Source organism: Ambystoma mexicanum, chromosome 2q (assembly GCF_040938575.1).
Source record: "Ambystoma mexicanum isolate Mex_15411 chromosome 2q, UKY_AmexF1_1, whole genome shotgun sequence".
Classification (NCBI taxonomy): Eukaryota; Metazoa; Chordata; class Amphibia; order Caudata; family Ambystomatidae; genus Ambystoma; species Ambystoma mexicanum.
In genome coordinates this window covers 186,022,943-186,038,625 of record NC_090924.1, presented here as the reverse complement: position 1 = coordinate 186,038,625, position 15,683 = coordinate 186,022,943, and the positions used below count along the sequence as shown (strand labels likewise).

The following is a 15,683-nucleotide window of genomic DNA, read 5'->3' as shown; positions in this document are numbered from 1 at the left end:
TCTGTTAAGAAATGAAACAAAAAGCCTGGAAAATGTCGAACCAGGTAGTATTTGGACTTACAAAAGACGGACTCACAGTCAAATGTGCTATCCGTTGACCCACTGACCCCCTTACCTTTTGTGTAATACTTTTGCTCTCAGTAGGGTTGTCCAAAGTTCTCTTCTTAAAGCGGCTTTCTTATAAAAAATCCTAGACCTGCTTTTTGTGGCACACATGCCTCATATCCCGTTGCTCTTGATAAACTCACATCATCTCCCCCCAATACAAGCTGTAAAAGATTTCCAGGCCTTATCCGAGCAAACTAGACGTGGGTCGAAGGTTCAGCAATCCTTAAATCAGCAGTAAAGTTAACATTGAAATCAGCCTCAGAATCTCTTCAAGGATGGTCCAACATCTATTGCTTACAGGGCTCAATCGGACAGCTTCTGGCACTGATGCCTTAAGCCACTTCCTGTTGTTGCCTTGTCCTTGATACAGCCATGGGCCCACATACACTCAGTGGTACAGAGTTTTTCTCATGTCTATGGGTCTATTGTGATGCTCTCAGGCTTGCATCACCCAGCCATTGTGATGGGGAGGGGTGTCATTTTGCAAGCACCCTGGAGCATGAATCTGTATATCTTCAAATATAATTGGCATTAAACCAAACCCTTTAGGACCAGATCAATACAGCAGCAAAGAATGCTTATTCATTGTTGTTTCCCTCTTCATTTCATACCACCCGATATTTAAATGGTGTTTGGACTTTCTACCCTCTGACATAAGGACATTTGGTATGGCAAACCTTTGACTAGATGTCCTAATCAATGGTTTGATTGACTCTCCCTTTGCACTTGCTTCAGCAACACATGTACTAATATTGGAATGATAATGTGAACATTAAATTGTCCCCTGCTCTAAAGGATGACACGCACATTCGTAAAGCATTCACTATATTTGGCACATGACAGGACAGAAACTTTCTTAATTTGCAAGTCTTTATTTTTTAATACATGTTTTTTTAATGAAGATTGAAATTGTATGTTCATACATATTACACGACAACACACTACATTTTGCGCCAAATTCAACACTCATGCCTCAGGAGCCTTTTACTTGTGAGTCCTATTGACTGAATGAACAGCCCCCTCTCCTTCAATTTCTTGACTTGTACTTTTAGAAGTGGCAAGCTTCTTTTGTTTTTTTATCCCATTTTACCAAACTCCGTTTTATCAGTTTCCACCTTGTTGTGCACTCCAGCGTAAACTGCTTTAAGGTGCTATTTGCAAACATTGTTCTGAACTACAGCTTTACTTGCTTCTAGGCCTTAATCTTTAATTGGGGCTGAGCAGTGTACTCTGGCTTTGGCTGCTTTTAGTTGGTTGGTTTCTTTTTTGATTTCTGTAACTTTCAAAGAGTCCCATTGTGAAATACCGTTGTCAGAATGTGCTACAGTGCATGAAAACTTAAAATAAATGGTTGTGAGAGGGAGAGGGGGAGGGAGGGGGCGGGGGGAGAAAGAGAGCGGGCGGGAGGGGGAAGGTTAAGGAGGGAGGGAGAGAGAGAGAGAGAGAGAGAGAGAGAGAGAGAGAGAGAGAGAAAAAACAAAGAAAATATGGTATTCGGGGGGGCTATGTTTTTACATGGAAAAGATTTTAGGCTTTTAATCAAGTGGAAAGAGGCTCTGTGGCTGGTATCTCAGCCTGTTGATGCTTTGTTGAGTTGCTTGGAACATGCAACAAAGGTGACCTGAAGCACTCCCGACCAGGTTGCATGTCTCTAATTTACTGAAATCCCACAGACCTCCTCCGTGTGCCACAAAGTACCTGAGCTCTGCAGTTGTTCCCCACAAGTCGCCAAGCTCCCCAGATTTACTTTCTCAGAGTTGCTAGTTACTGCTACCCCACCTCGACCACTATATTTTCCCCAGATACTTGCTACTGTGCAGAAAGCAGGGCTAAGAGAGAGGGAGAAGGGGTGTGCCTATGCAAATCATCTGCCAGGATCATTCCTGGGAGGTCATTCCATCCCACCAAATGACACCCGAGCAGCGGCACATAATTTGGAGAACAGAAATATTCGGACAGGCCACAAAGCAAAGGCTGGGCCGTTGATTGAGGAACCCTTTAGCCATGTCTCCCTAAGTTACCGAGGTCCAGAAAAATTCCACCCTCAGCTCTCATAGAGAGGTCCTTGGCCGATCGTGGCCGATCAGGGCCGTGAAGGGTCGGGGTGACTGCACACTGCCTCACCTTTTCACTGCTTTCTACAGCGGTAATGCTTTTGCAGAAGGGACCTGTACAAGTGATTTTATTCTGCGCTGTGGGAAAGTGACATTTAACCACTGGCATTAAGCAAACGACTTGCGCTGCTCAACGCACATACATGCAGAGAAATCATTTCATGTTTTTTGGGGAAGGTCTAGAGGGTCCTGCTGATTATTTATGAAGCTGTACGCTACTCTTGCTTTTACAGAGAGTCTTCCCTGCCCAGGAATGTTTAAGGCATACTGTATATCCCTCCCTTACAATGAAAACTCTGTTAAAAGCACAGAGGTACATAGGAATGGATCTGTTAAGAAATGAAACGAAAAACCTGGACAAAATGTCGAAACGGGTAGGATTTGGACTTAGCACATCTGACTGTGAGTCAGTTAATTGTATCTCTTCACCCACTGACCCCCTTTCCTTTTGTGTAATCCTTTTGCTCTCAATAGGATTTTCCAAAGTGGCTTTCATATAAAAGATCATAGACCTGCATTTTGTGGCACACAAGCCTCATATCCCGTTGCTCTTTATAAATTCACATCATCTCCCACCAATACAAGCTGTAAAAGATTTTCAGGGCTTAGCCAAGCAAACTAGACTTGGGTCGAAGGTTAAGCAATCCTTAAATCAGCAGCAGAGTTAACATTGAAATCAGCCTCAGAATCTCTTAAGGGATGGTCCAACATCTGTTGCTTGCAGCACGCAATGGGGCAGCCTGGGTGCTGACAGCTTAAGCCAGCTCCTGTTCTTGCCTTGTCCTTGATCCAGCCATGGGCCCACATGCACTCAGAGGAATAGAGTGTTTCTCGTGTCTATGGGTCTGCCGTGATGCTCTCACGCTTGCATCACCCAGCCTTCGTGATGGGGAGGGTGTGTCAATTTGCAAGCACCCTGCAGCATGAATCTGTTTATCTTTAAATATAATTGCCATTAAACCAAACCCTTTAGGACCGGATCAATACGGCAGAAAAAGAATGCTGATGTATTGCTGTTTGCCTCTTAATTTCATACCATCCAACATATAAATGGTGTTTGGTCAATGATTTGCCATATCAAATGTCCTTATGTCACAGGCAGAAAGTTCAGAGGTCCTAATCAATGGTTTGGTTGGCTCTCCCTTTGCGCTTGCCTTAAGGCGCCAGCACCAGAGGCTGCCCGATTGCGCCCTGAAAGCAACCAATGTTGAGCCATCCTTTAAGAGATTCTGAGGCTGATTTCAATGTTATTTTTGCTGCTGATTTAACGATTGCTCAACCTTCGACCCACGTCTAGTTTCCTTGGCTATGCCCTTGACATCTTTTACAGCTTGCATTGGTGGGAGATGATGTGAGTTTATCGAGAGCAACGGGATATGAGGCATGTGGGCCATAAAAAACAGCTCTGGGATTTTTTTTTAATCAGAAAGCCCCTTTAAGTAGGGAACTTTGGATGGACAGCCCTGCTGAGAGCAAAAGGATTACACAAAAGATAAGTGGGTCAGTGGGTCAAGGGATAGCACATCTGACTGTGAGTCAGTTTATTGTTAGTCCAAATCCTACCCGTTTCAACATTTTTCCAGGCTTTTTGTTTAATTTCTTAACAGATCCATTCCTATGTAGCTCAGCAACACATGTACTAATATTGGAATGATAATGGGAACATTGAATTGGCCCCTGCTCTGAAGGATGACACGTACATTTGTAAAGCATTCACTATTTTTAGCACATGACGGGACAGAAACTTTGTTAATTTGCAAGTCTTTATTTTTTAATTCATCTTTTTTGATGAAGATTGAAATTGTATGTTCATAGGGGCTGACGCCTGGGCAGCGGCAGGCAATTTGGAGAACAGAAATATTATTCATACATATTAAACAACAACACAATACATTTTGCGCCAAATTCAACACTAATGCCTCAGGAGCCTTTTACTTGTGAGTCCTAGTGACTGAATGAACAGCCCCGTCCCCTTCAATTTCTTGACTTGTACTTTTAGAAGTGGCACGGTTCCCATTCGACCAAATTCAGTATTATCACTTTCCCCATTGTTGTGCACGCCAGCGTAAACTGCTTTAAGGTGCTATTTGCAAACATCGCTCTGAACTACAGCTTTATTTGCTTCTAGGCCTTTATCTTTAATTGGGGCTGAGCAGTGTACTCTGGATTTGGCTGCTTTTAGTTGGTTGATTTCTTTTTTGATTTCTGTAACCTTCAAAGAGTCCCATTGTGAAATACCATTGTCAGAATATGCTACAGTGCATGAAAACTTAAAATAAATGGTTGTGAGAGGGAGAGGGAGAGGGGGAGGGAGGGGGCGGGGGGAGAAAGAGAGCGGGCGGGAGGGAGGAAGGAGGGAGGGAAGGAGGAAGGGAGAGAGAGAGAGAGACAGAGAGAGAGGAAACAAAGAAAATATGGTATTCGGGGGTTGGGGGGCTATGTTTTTACATGGAAAAGATTTTAGGCTTTTAATCAAGTGGAAATGGCTCTGTGGCTGGTATCTCAGCCTGTTGATGCTTTGTTGAGTTGCTTGGAACATGCAAGGAAGGAGACCTGAAGCACTCCCAACCAGGTTGCATGTCTCCAAGTTACTGAAATCCCACAGACCTCCTCCCTGTGCCACAAAGTTCTGGGCACTGAGCTCTGTAGTTCCCCACAAGTCGCAAAGCACCCAAGATTTACTTTCTCAAAGTTGCTAGTGACTGCTACCCCACCTCGACCACTATATTTTCCCCAGATACTTGCTACTGTGGAGTAAGCAGGGCTAATAAAGAGGGAGAGGGGGTTTGCCTATGCAAATCATCTGCCAGGATCCTACCTGGCAGGTCATTCCATCTTACCAGCTGACACCTGGGCAGCGGCAGGTAATTTGGAGAACAGACATATACGGACAGGCCACAAAGCAAAGGTTGGGCCGTTGATTGAGGATCCCTTTAGCCATGCCTCCCTAAGTTACCGAGGTCCAGAAAAATTCCACCCTCAGCTCTCATAGAGAGGTCCTTGGCCGATCGTGGCCGATCAGGGGAGTAAAGGGTCGGGGGTGACTGCACACTGCCTCACCTTTTCACTGCTTTCTACAGTGGTAATGCTTTTGCAGAAGGGGCCAGTACAAGTGATTTTGTTCTGCGCTGTGGGAAAGTGGTTAATGTCAGTGGATAAATGTCAAACTACTTGCGCTGTTCAACACACATACATGCAGAGAAATAATGTTATGTTTTTTGGGGAAGATCTAGAGGGTCCTGCTGATGATTTATTAAACTGTCTGCTACTCTTTCTTTTACATAGAGTCTTCCCTGCCCAGGAATGTTTAAGGCATATTGTATGTCCCTCCCTTACAATGAAAACTCTGTTGAAAGCACAGAGGTACATAGGAATGGATCTGTTAAGAAATGAAACAAAAAGCCTGGAAAATGTCGAACCAGGTAGTATTTGGACTTACAAAAGACGGACTCACAGTCAAATGTGCTATCCGTTGACCCACTGACCCCCTTACCTTTTGTGTAATACTTTTGCTCTCAGTAGGGTTGTCCAAAGTTCTCTTCTTAAAGCGGCTTTCTTATAAAAAATCCTAGACCTGCTTTTTGTGGCACACATGCCTCATATCCCGTTGCTCTTGATAAACTCACATCATCTCCCCCCAATACAAGCTGTAAAAGATTTCCAGGCCTTATCCGAGCAAACTAGACGTGGGTCGAAGGTTCAGCAATCCTTAAATCAGCAGTAAAGTTAACATTGAAATCAGCCTCAGAATCTCGTCAAGGATGGTCCAACATCTATTGCTTACAGGGCTCAATCGGACAGCTTCTGGCACTGATGCCTTAAGCCACTTCCTGTTGTTGCCTTGTCCTTGATACAGCCATGGGCCCACATACACTCAGTGGAACAGAGTTTTTCTCATGTCTATGGGTCTATTGTGATGCTCTCAGGCTTGCATCACCCAGCCATTGTGATGGGGAGGGGTGTCATTTTGCAAGCACCCTGGAGCATGAATCTGTATATCTTCAAATATAATTGGCATTAAACCAAACCCTTTAGGACCAGATCAATACAGCAGCAAAGAATGCTTATTCATTGTTGTTTCCCTCTTCATTTCATACCACCCGATATTTAAATGGTGTTTGGACTTTCTACCCTCTGACATAAGGACATTTGGTATGGCAAACCTTTGACTAGATGTCCTAATCAATGGTTTGATTGACTCTCCCTTTGCACTTGCTTCAGCAACACATGTACTAATATTGGAATGATAATGTGAACATTAAATTGTCCCCTGCTCTAAAGGATGACACGCACATTCGTAAAGCATTCACTATTTTTGGCACATGACAGGACAGAAACTTTCTTAATTTGCAAGTCTTTATTTTTTAATACATGTTTTTTTAATGAAGATTGAAATTGTATGTTCATACATATTACACGACAACACAATACATTTTGCGCCAAATTCAACACTCATGCCTCAGGAGCCTTTTACTTGTGAGTCCTATTGACTGAATGAACAGCCCCCTCTCCTTCAATTTCTTGACTTGTACTTTTAGAAGTGGCACGCTTCTTTTGTTTTTTTATCCCATTTTACCAAACTCCGTTTTATCAGTTTCCACCTTGTTGTGCACTCCAGCGTAAACTGCTTTAAGGTGCTATTTGCAAACATTGTTCTGAACTACAGCTTTACTTGCTTCTAGGCCTTAATCTTTAATTGGGGCTGAGCAGTGTACTCTGGCTTTGGCTGCTTTTAGTTGGTTGGTTTCTTTTTTGATTTCTGTAACTTTCAAAGAGTCCCATTGTGAAATACCGTTGCCAGAATGTGCTACAGTGCATGAAAACTTAAAATAAATGGTTGTGAGAGGGAGAGGGGGAGGGAGGGGGCGGGGGGAGAAAGAGAGCGGGCGGGAGGGGGGAAGGTTAAGGAGGGAGGGTGAGAGAGAGAGAGAGAGAGAGAGAGAGAGAGAGAGAGAGAGAGAGAGAGAGAAAAAACAAAGAAAATATGGTATTCGGGGGGGCTATGTTTTTACATGGAAAAGATTTTAGGCTTTTAATCAAGTGGAAAGAGGCTCTGTGGCTGGTATCTCAGCCTGTTGATGCTTTGTTGAGTTGCTTGGAACATGCAACAAAGGTGACCTGAAGCACTCCCGACCAGGTTGCATGTCTCTAATTTACTGCAATCCCACAGACCTCCTCCGTGTGCCACAAAGTACCTGAGCTCTGCAGTTGTTCCCCACAAGTCGCCAAGCTCCCCAGATTTACTTTCTCAGAGTTGCTAGTTACTGCTACCCCACCTCGACCACTATATTTTCCCCAGATACTTGCTACTGTGCAGAAAGCAGGGCTAAGAGAGAGGGAGAAGGGGTGTGCCTATGCAAATCATCTGCCAGGATCATTCCTGGGAGGTCATTCCATCCCACCAAATGACACCCGAGCAGCGGCACATAATTTGGAGAACAGAAATATTCGGACAGGCCACAAAGCAAAGGCTGGGCCGTTGATTGAGGAACCCTTTAGCCATGTATCCCTAAGTTACCGAGGTCCAGAAAAATTCCACCCTCAGCTCTCATAGAGAGGTCCTTGGCCGATCGTGGCCGATCAGGGCCGTGAAGGGTCGGGGTGACTGCACACTGCCTCACCTTTTCACTGCTTTCTACAGCGGTAATGCTTTTGCAGAAGGGACCTGTACAAGTGATTTTATTCTGCGCTGTGGGAAAGTGACATTTAACCACTGGCATTAAGCAAACGACTTGCGCTGCTCAACGCACATACATGCAGAGAAATAATGTTATGTTTTTTGGGGAAGATCTAGAGGGTCCTGCTGATGATTTATTAAACTGTCTGCTACTCTTTCTTTTACATAGAGTCTTCCCTGCCCAGGAATGTTTAAGGCATATTGTATGTCCCTCCCTTACAATGAAAACTCTGTTGAAAGCACAGAGGTACATAGGAATGGATCTGTTAAGAAATGAAACAAAAAGCCTGGAAAATGTCGAACCAGGTAGTATTTGGACTTACAAAAGACGGACTCACAGTCAAATGTGCTATCCGTTGACCCACTGACCCCCTTACCTTTTGTGTAATACTTTTGCTCTCAGTAGGGTTGTCCAAAGTTCTCTTCTTAAAGCGGCTTTCTTATAAAAAATCCTAGACCTGCTTTTTGTGGCACACATGCCTCATATCCCGTTGCTCTTGATAAACTCACATCATCTCCCCCCAATACAAGCTGTAAAAGATTTCCAGGCCTTATCCGAGCAAACTAGACGTGGGTCGAAGGTTCAGCAATCCTTAAATCAGCAGTAAAGTTAACATTGAAATCAGCCTCAGAATCTCTTCAAGGATGGTCCAACATCTATTGCTTACAGGGCTCAATCGGACAGCTTCTGGCACTGATGCCTTAAGCCACTTCCTGTTGTTGCCTTGTCCTTGATACAGCCATGGGCCCACATACACTCAGTGGTACAGAGTTTTTCTCATGTCTATGGGTCTATTGTGATGCTCTCAGGCTTGCATCACCCAGCCATTGTGATGGGGAGGGGTGTCATTTTGCAAGCACCCTGGAGCATGAATCTGTATATCTTCAAATATAATTGGCATTAAACCAAACCCTTTAGGACCAGATCAATACAGCAGCAAAGAATGCTTATTCATTGTTGTTTCCCTCTTCATTTCATACCACCCGATATTTAAATGGTGTTTGGACTTTCTACCCTCTGACATAAGGACATTTGGTATGGCAAACCTTTGACTAGATGTCCTAATCAATGGTTTGATTGACTCTCCCTTTGCACTTGCTTCAGCAACACATGTACTAATATTGGAATGATAATGTGAACATTAAATTGTCCCCTGCTCTAAAGGATGACACGCACATTCGTAAAGCATTCACTATTTTTGGCACATGACAGGACAGAAACTTTCTTAATTTGCAAGTCTTTATTTTTTAATACATGTTTTTTTAATGAAGATTGAAATTGTATGTTCATACATATTACACGACAACACACTACATTTTGCGCCAAATTCAACACTCATGCCTCAGGAGCCTTTTACTTGTGAGTCCTATTGACTGAATGAACAGCCCCCTCTCCTTCAATTTCTTGACTTGTACTTTTAGAAGTGGCAAGCTTCTTTTGTTTTTTTATCCCATTTTACCAAACTCCGTTTTATCAGTTTCCACCTTGTTGTGCACTCCAGCGTAAACTGCTTTAAGGTGCTATTTGCAAACATTGTTCTGAACTACAGCTTTACTTGCTTCTAGGCCTTAATCTTTAATTGGGGCTGAGCAGTGTACTCTGGCTTTGGCTGCTTTTAGTTGGTTGGTTTCTTTTTTGATTTCTGTAACTTTCAAAGAGTCCCATTGTGAAATACCGTTGTCAGAATGTGCTACAGTGCATGAAAACTTAAAATAAATGGTTGTGAGAGGGAGAGGGGGAGGGAGGGGGCGGGGGGAGAAAGAGAGCGGGCGGGAGGGGGAAGGTTAAGGAGGGAGGGAGAGAGAGAGAGAGAGAGAGAGAGAGAGAGAGAGAGAAAAAACAAAGAAAATATGGTATTCGGGGGGGCTATGTTTTTACATGGAAAAGATTTTAGGCTTTTAATCAAGTGGAAAGAGGCTCTGTGGCTGGTATCTCAGCCTGTTGATGCTTTGTTGAGTTGCTTGGAACATGCAACAAAGGTGACCTGAAGCACTCCCGACCAGGTTGCATGTCTCTAATTTACTGAAATCCCACAGACCTCCTCCGTGTGCCACAAAGTACCTGAGCTCTGCAGTTGTTCCCCACAAGTCGCCAAGCTCCCCAGATTTACTTTCTCAGAGTTGCTAGTTACTGCTACCCCACCTCGACCACTATATTTTCCCCAGATACTTGCTACTGTGCAGAAAGCAGGGCTAAGAGAGAGGGAGAAGGGGTGTGCCTATGCAAATCATCTGCCAGGATCATTCCTGGGAGGTCATTCCATCCCACCAAATGACACCCGAGCAGCGGCACATAATTTGGAGAACAGAAATATTCGGACAGGCCACAAAGCAAAGGCTGGGCCGTTGATTGAGGAACCCTTTAGCCATGTCTCCCTAAGTTACCGAGGTCCAGAAAAATTCCACCCTCAGCTCTCATAGAGAGGTCCTTGGCCGATCGTGGCCGATCAGGGCCGTGAAGGGTCGGGGTGACTGCACACTGCCTCACCTTTTCACTGCTTTCTACAGCGGTAATGCTTTTGCAGAAGGGACCTGTACAAGTGATTTTATTCTGCGCTGTGGGAAAGTGACATTTAACCACTGGCATTAAGCAAACGACTTGCGCTGCTCAACGCACATACATGCAGAGAAATCATTTCATGTTTTTTGGGGAAGGTCTAGAGGGTCCTGCTGATTATTTATGAAGCTGTACGCTACTCTTGCTTTTACAGAGAGTCTTCCCTGCCCAGGAATGTTTAAGGCATACTGTATATCCCTCCCTTACAATGAAAACTCTGTTAAAAGCACAGAGGTACATAGGAATGGATCTGTTAAGAAATGAAACGAAAAACCTGGACAAAATGTCGAAACGGGTAGGATTTGGACTTAGCACATCTGACTGTGAGTCAGTTAATTGTATCTCTTCACCCACTGACCCCCTTTCCTTTTGTGTAATCCTTTTGCTCTCAATAGGATTTTCCAAAGTGGCTTTCATATAAAAGATCATAGACCTGCATTTTGTGGCACACAAGCCTCATATCCCGTTGCTCTTTATAAATTCACATCATCTCCCACCAATACAAGCTGTAAAAGATTTTCAGGGCTTAGCCAAGCAAACTAGACTTGGGTCGAAGGTTAAGCAATCCTTAAATCAGCAGCAGAGTTAACATTGAAATCAGCCTCAGAATCTCTTAAGGGATGGTCCAACATCTGTTGCTTGCAGCACGCAATGGGGCAGCCTGGGTGCTGACAGCTTAAGCCAGCTCCTGTTCTTGCCTTGTCCTTGATCCAGCCATGGGCCCACATGCACTCAGAGGAATAGAGTGTTTCTCGTGTCTATGGGTCTGCCGTGATGCTCTCACGCTTGCATCACCCAGCCTTCGTGATGGGGAGGGTGTGTCAATTTGCAAGCACCCTGCAGCATGAATCTGTTTATCTTTAAATATAATTGCCATTAAACCAAACCCTTTAGGACCGGATCAATACGGCAGAAAAAGAATGCTGATGTATTGCTGTTTGCCTCTTAATTTCATACCATCCAACATATAAATGGTGTTTGGTCAATGATTTGCCATATCAAATGTCCTTATGTCACAGGCAGAAAGTTCAGAGGTCCTAATCAATGGTTTGGTTGGCTCTCCCTTTGCGCTTGCCTTAAGGCGCCAGCACCAGAGGCTGCCCGATTGCGCCCTGAAAGCAACCAATGTTGAGCCATCCTTTAAGAGATTCTGAGGCTGATTTCAATGTTATTTTTGCTGCTGATTTAACGATTGCTCAACCTTCGACCCACGTCTAGTTTCCTTGGCTATGCCCTTGACATCTTTTACAGCTTGCATTGGTGGGAGATGATGTGAGTTTATCGAGAGCAACGGGATATGAGGCATGTGGGCCATAAAAAACAGCTCTGGGATTTTTTTTTAATCAGAAAGCCCCTTTAAGTAGGGAACTTTGGATGGACAGCCCTGCTGAGAGCAAAAGGATTACACAAAAGATAAGTGGGTCAGTGGGTCAAGGGATAGCACATCTGACTGTGAGTCAGTTTATTGTTAGTCCAAATCCTACCCGTTTCAACATTTTTCCAGGCTTTTTGTTTAATTTCTTAACAGATCCATTCCTATGTAGCTCAGCAACACATGTACTAATATTGGAATGATAATGGGAACATTGAATTGGCCCCTGCTCTGAAGGATGACACGTACATTTGTAAAGCATTCACTATTTTTAGCACATGACGGGACAGAAACTTTGTTAATTTGCAAGTCTTTATTTTTTAATTCATCTTTTTTGATGAAGATTGAAATTGTATGTTCATAGGGGCTGACGCCTGGGCAGCGGCAGGCAATTTGGAGAACAGAAATATTATTCATACATATTAAACAACAACACAATACATTTTGCGCCAAATTCAACACTAATGCCTCAGGAGCCTTTTACTTGTGAGTCCTAGTGACTGAATGAACAGCCCCGTCCCCTTCAATTTCTTGACTTGTACTTTTAGAAGTGGCACGGTTCCCATTCGACCAAATTCAGTATTATCACTTTCCCCATTGTTGTGCACGCCAGCGTAAACTGCTTTAAGGTGCTATTTGCAAACATCACTCTGAACTACAGCTTTATTTGCTTCTAGGCCTTTATCTTTAATTGGGGCTGAGCAGTGTACTCTGGATTTGGCTGCTTTTAGTTGGTTGATTTCTTTTTTGATTTCTGTAACCTTCAAAGAGTCCCATTGTGAAATACCATTGTCAGAATATGCTACAGTGCATGAAAACTTAAAATAAATGGTTGTGAGAGGGAGAGGGAGAGGGGGAGGGAGGGGGCGGGGGGAGAAAGAGAGCGGGCGGGAGGGAGGAAGGAGGGAGGGAAGGAGGAAGGGAGAGAGAGAGAGAGACAGAGAGAGAGGAAACAAAGAAAATATGGTATTCGGGGGTTGGGGGGCTATGTTTTTACATGGAAAAGATTTTAGGCTTTTAATCAAGTGGAAATGGCTCTGTGGCTGGTATCTCAGCCTGTTGATGCTTTGTTGAGTTGCTTGGAACATGCAAGGAAGGAGACCTGAAGCACTCCCAACCAGGTTGCATGTCTCCAAGTTACTGAAATCCCACAGACCTCCTCCCTGTGCCACAAAGTTCTGGGCACTGAGCTCTGTAGTTCCCCACAAGTCGCAAAGCACCCCAGATTTACTTTCTCAAAGTTGCTAGTGACTGCTACCCCACCTCGACCACTATATTTTCCCCAGATACTTGCTACTGTGGAGTAAGCAGGGCTAATAAAGAGGGAGAGGGGGTTTGCCTATGCAAATCATCTGCCAGGATCCTACCTGGCAGGTCATTCCATCTTACCAGCTGACACCTGGGCAGCGGCAGGTAATTTGGAGAACAGACATATACGGACAGGCCACAAAGCAAAGGTTGGGCCGTTGATTGAGGATCCCTTTAGCCATGCCTCCCTAAGTTACCGAGGTCCAGAAAAATTCCACCCTCAGCTCTCATAGAGAGGTCCTTGGCCGATCGTGGCCGATCAGGGGAGTAAAGGGTCGGGGGTGACTGCACACTGCCTCACCTTTTCACTGCTTTCTACAGAGGTAATGCTTTTGCAGAAGGGGCCAGTACAAGTGATTTTGTTCTGCGCTGTGGGAAAGTGGTTAATGTCAGTGGATAAATGTCAAACTACTTGCGCTGTTCAACACACATACATGCAGAGAAATAATGTTATGTTTTTTGGGGAAGATCTAGAGGGTCCTGCTGATGATTTATTAAACTGTCTGCTACTCTTTCTTTTACATAGAGTCTTCCCTGCCCAGGAATGTTTAAGGCATATTGTATGTCCCTCCCTTACAATGAAAACTCTGTTGAAAGCACAGAGGTACATAGGAATGGATCTGTTAAGAAATGAAACAAAAAGCCTGGAAAATGTCGAACCAGGTAGTATTTGGACTTACAAAAGACGGACTCACAGTCAAATGTGCTATCCGTTGACCCACTGACCCCCTTACCTTTTGTGTAATACTTTTGCTCTCAGTAGGGTTGTCCAAAGTTCTCTTCTTAAAGCGGCTTTCTTATAAAAAATCCTAGACCTGCTTTTTGTGGCACACATGCCTCATATCCCGTTGCTCTTGATAAACTCACATCATCTCCCCCCAATACAAGCTGTAAAAGATTTCCAGGCCTTATCCGAGCAAACTAGACGTGGGTCGAAGGTTCAGCAATCCTTAAATCAGCAGTAAAGTTAACATTGAAATCAGCCTCAGAATCTCGTCAAGGATGGTCCAACATCTATTGCTTACAGGGCTCAATCGGACAGCTTCTGGCACTGATGCCTTAAGCCACTTCCTGTTGTTGCCTTGTCCTTGATACAGCCATGGGCCCACATACACTCAGTGGTACAGAGTTTTTCTCATGTCTATGGGTCTATTGTGATGCTCTCAGGCTTGCATCACCCAGCCATTGTGATGGGGAGGGGTGTCATTTTGCAAGCACCCTGGAGCATGAATCTGTATATCTTCAAATATAATTGGCATTAAACCAAACCCTTTAGGACCAGATCAATACAGCAGCAAAGAATGCTTATTCATTGTTGTTTCCCTCTTCATTTCATACCACCCGATATTTAAATGGTGTTTGGACTTTCTACCCTCTGACATAAGGACATTTGGTATGGCAAACCTTTGACTAGATGTCCTAATCAATGGTTTGATTGACTCTCCCTTTGCACTTGCTTCAGCAACACATGTACTAATATTGGAATGATAATGTGAACATTAAATTGTCCCCTGCTCTAAAGGATGACACGCACATTCGTAAAGCATTCACTATTTTTGGCACATGACAGGACAGAAACTTTCTTAATTTGCAAGTCTTTATTTTTTAATACATGTTTTTTTAATGAAGATTGAAATTGTATGTTCATACATATTACACGACAACACAATACATTTTGCGCCAAATTCAACACTCATGCCTCAGGAGCCTTTTACTTGTGAGTCCTATTGACTGAATGAACAGCCCCCTCTCCTTCAATTTCTTGACTTGTACTTTTAGAAGTGGCACGCTTCTTTTGTTTTTTTATCCCATTTTACCAAACTCCGTTTTATCAGTTTCCACCTTGTTGTGCACTCCAGCGTAAACTGCTTTAAGGTGCTATTTGCAAACATTGTTCTGAACTACAGCTTTACTTGCTTCTAGGCCTTAATCTTTAATTGGGGCTGAGCAGTGTACTCTGGCTTTGGCTGCTTTTAGTTGGTTGGTTTCTTTTTTGATTTCTGTAACTTTCAAAGAGTCCCATTGTGAAATACCGTTGCCAGAATGTGCTACAGTGCATGAAAACTTAAAATAAATGGTTGTGAGAGGGAGAGGGGGAGGGAGGGGGCGGGGGGAGAAAGAGAGCGGGCGGGAGGGGGGAAGGTTAAGGAGGGAGGGTGAGAGAGAGAGAGAGAGAGAGAGAGAGAGAGAGAGAGAGAGAGAAAAAACAAAGAAAATATGGTATTCGGGGGGGCTATGTTTTTACATGGAAAAGATTTTAGGCTTTTAATCAAGTGGAAAGAGGCTCTGTGGCTGGTATCTCAGCCTGTTGATGCTTTGTTGAGTTGCTTGGAACATGCAACAAAGGTGACCTGAAGCACTCCCGACCAGGTTGCATGTCTCTAATTTACTGCAATCCCACAGACCTCCTCCGTGTGCCACAAAGTACCTGAGCTCTGCAGTTGTTCCCCACAAGTCGCCAAGCTCCCCAGATTTACTTTCTCAGAGTTGCTAGTTACTGCTACCCCACCTCGACCACTATATTTTCCCCAGATACTTGCTACTGTG

General features: G+C 44.0%; 4 non-coding genes across 4 annotated transcripts; all 4 read left to right on the top strand.

The window, feature by feature from the left end:
• Positions 1-834: 834 nt before the first annotated feature.
• LOC138570826 (U6 spliceosomal RNA) lies at positions 835-939 on the top strand. Its single transcript, XR_011303850.1, has one exon. It is a non-coding gene; the product is annotated as a U6 spliceosomal RNA (small nuclear RNA).
• A 5,495-nt stretch (positions 940-6,434) lies between these two features.
• LOC138570688 (U6 spliceosomal RNA) lies at positions 6,435-6,539 on the top strand. The gene has a single exon (XR_011303723.1). It is a non-coding gene; the product is annotated as a U6 spliceosomal RNA (small nuclear RNA).
• A 2,456-nt stretch (positions 6,540-8,995) lies between these two features.
• Positions 8,996-9,100, top strand: LOC138570687 (U6 spliceosomal RNA). Its single transcript, XR_011303722.1, has one exon. It is a non-coding gene; the product is annotated as a U6 spliceosomal RNA (small nuclear RNA).
• Positions 9,101-14,589: 5,489 nt separating this feature from the next.
• Positions 14,590-14,694, top strand: LOC138570685 (U6 spliceosomal RNA). The gene has a single exon (XR_011303721.1). It is a non-coding gene; the product is annotated as a U6 spliceosomal RNA (small nuclear RNA).
• Positions 14,695-15,683: the final 989 nt, after the last annotated feature.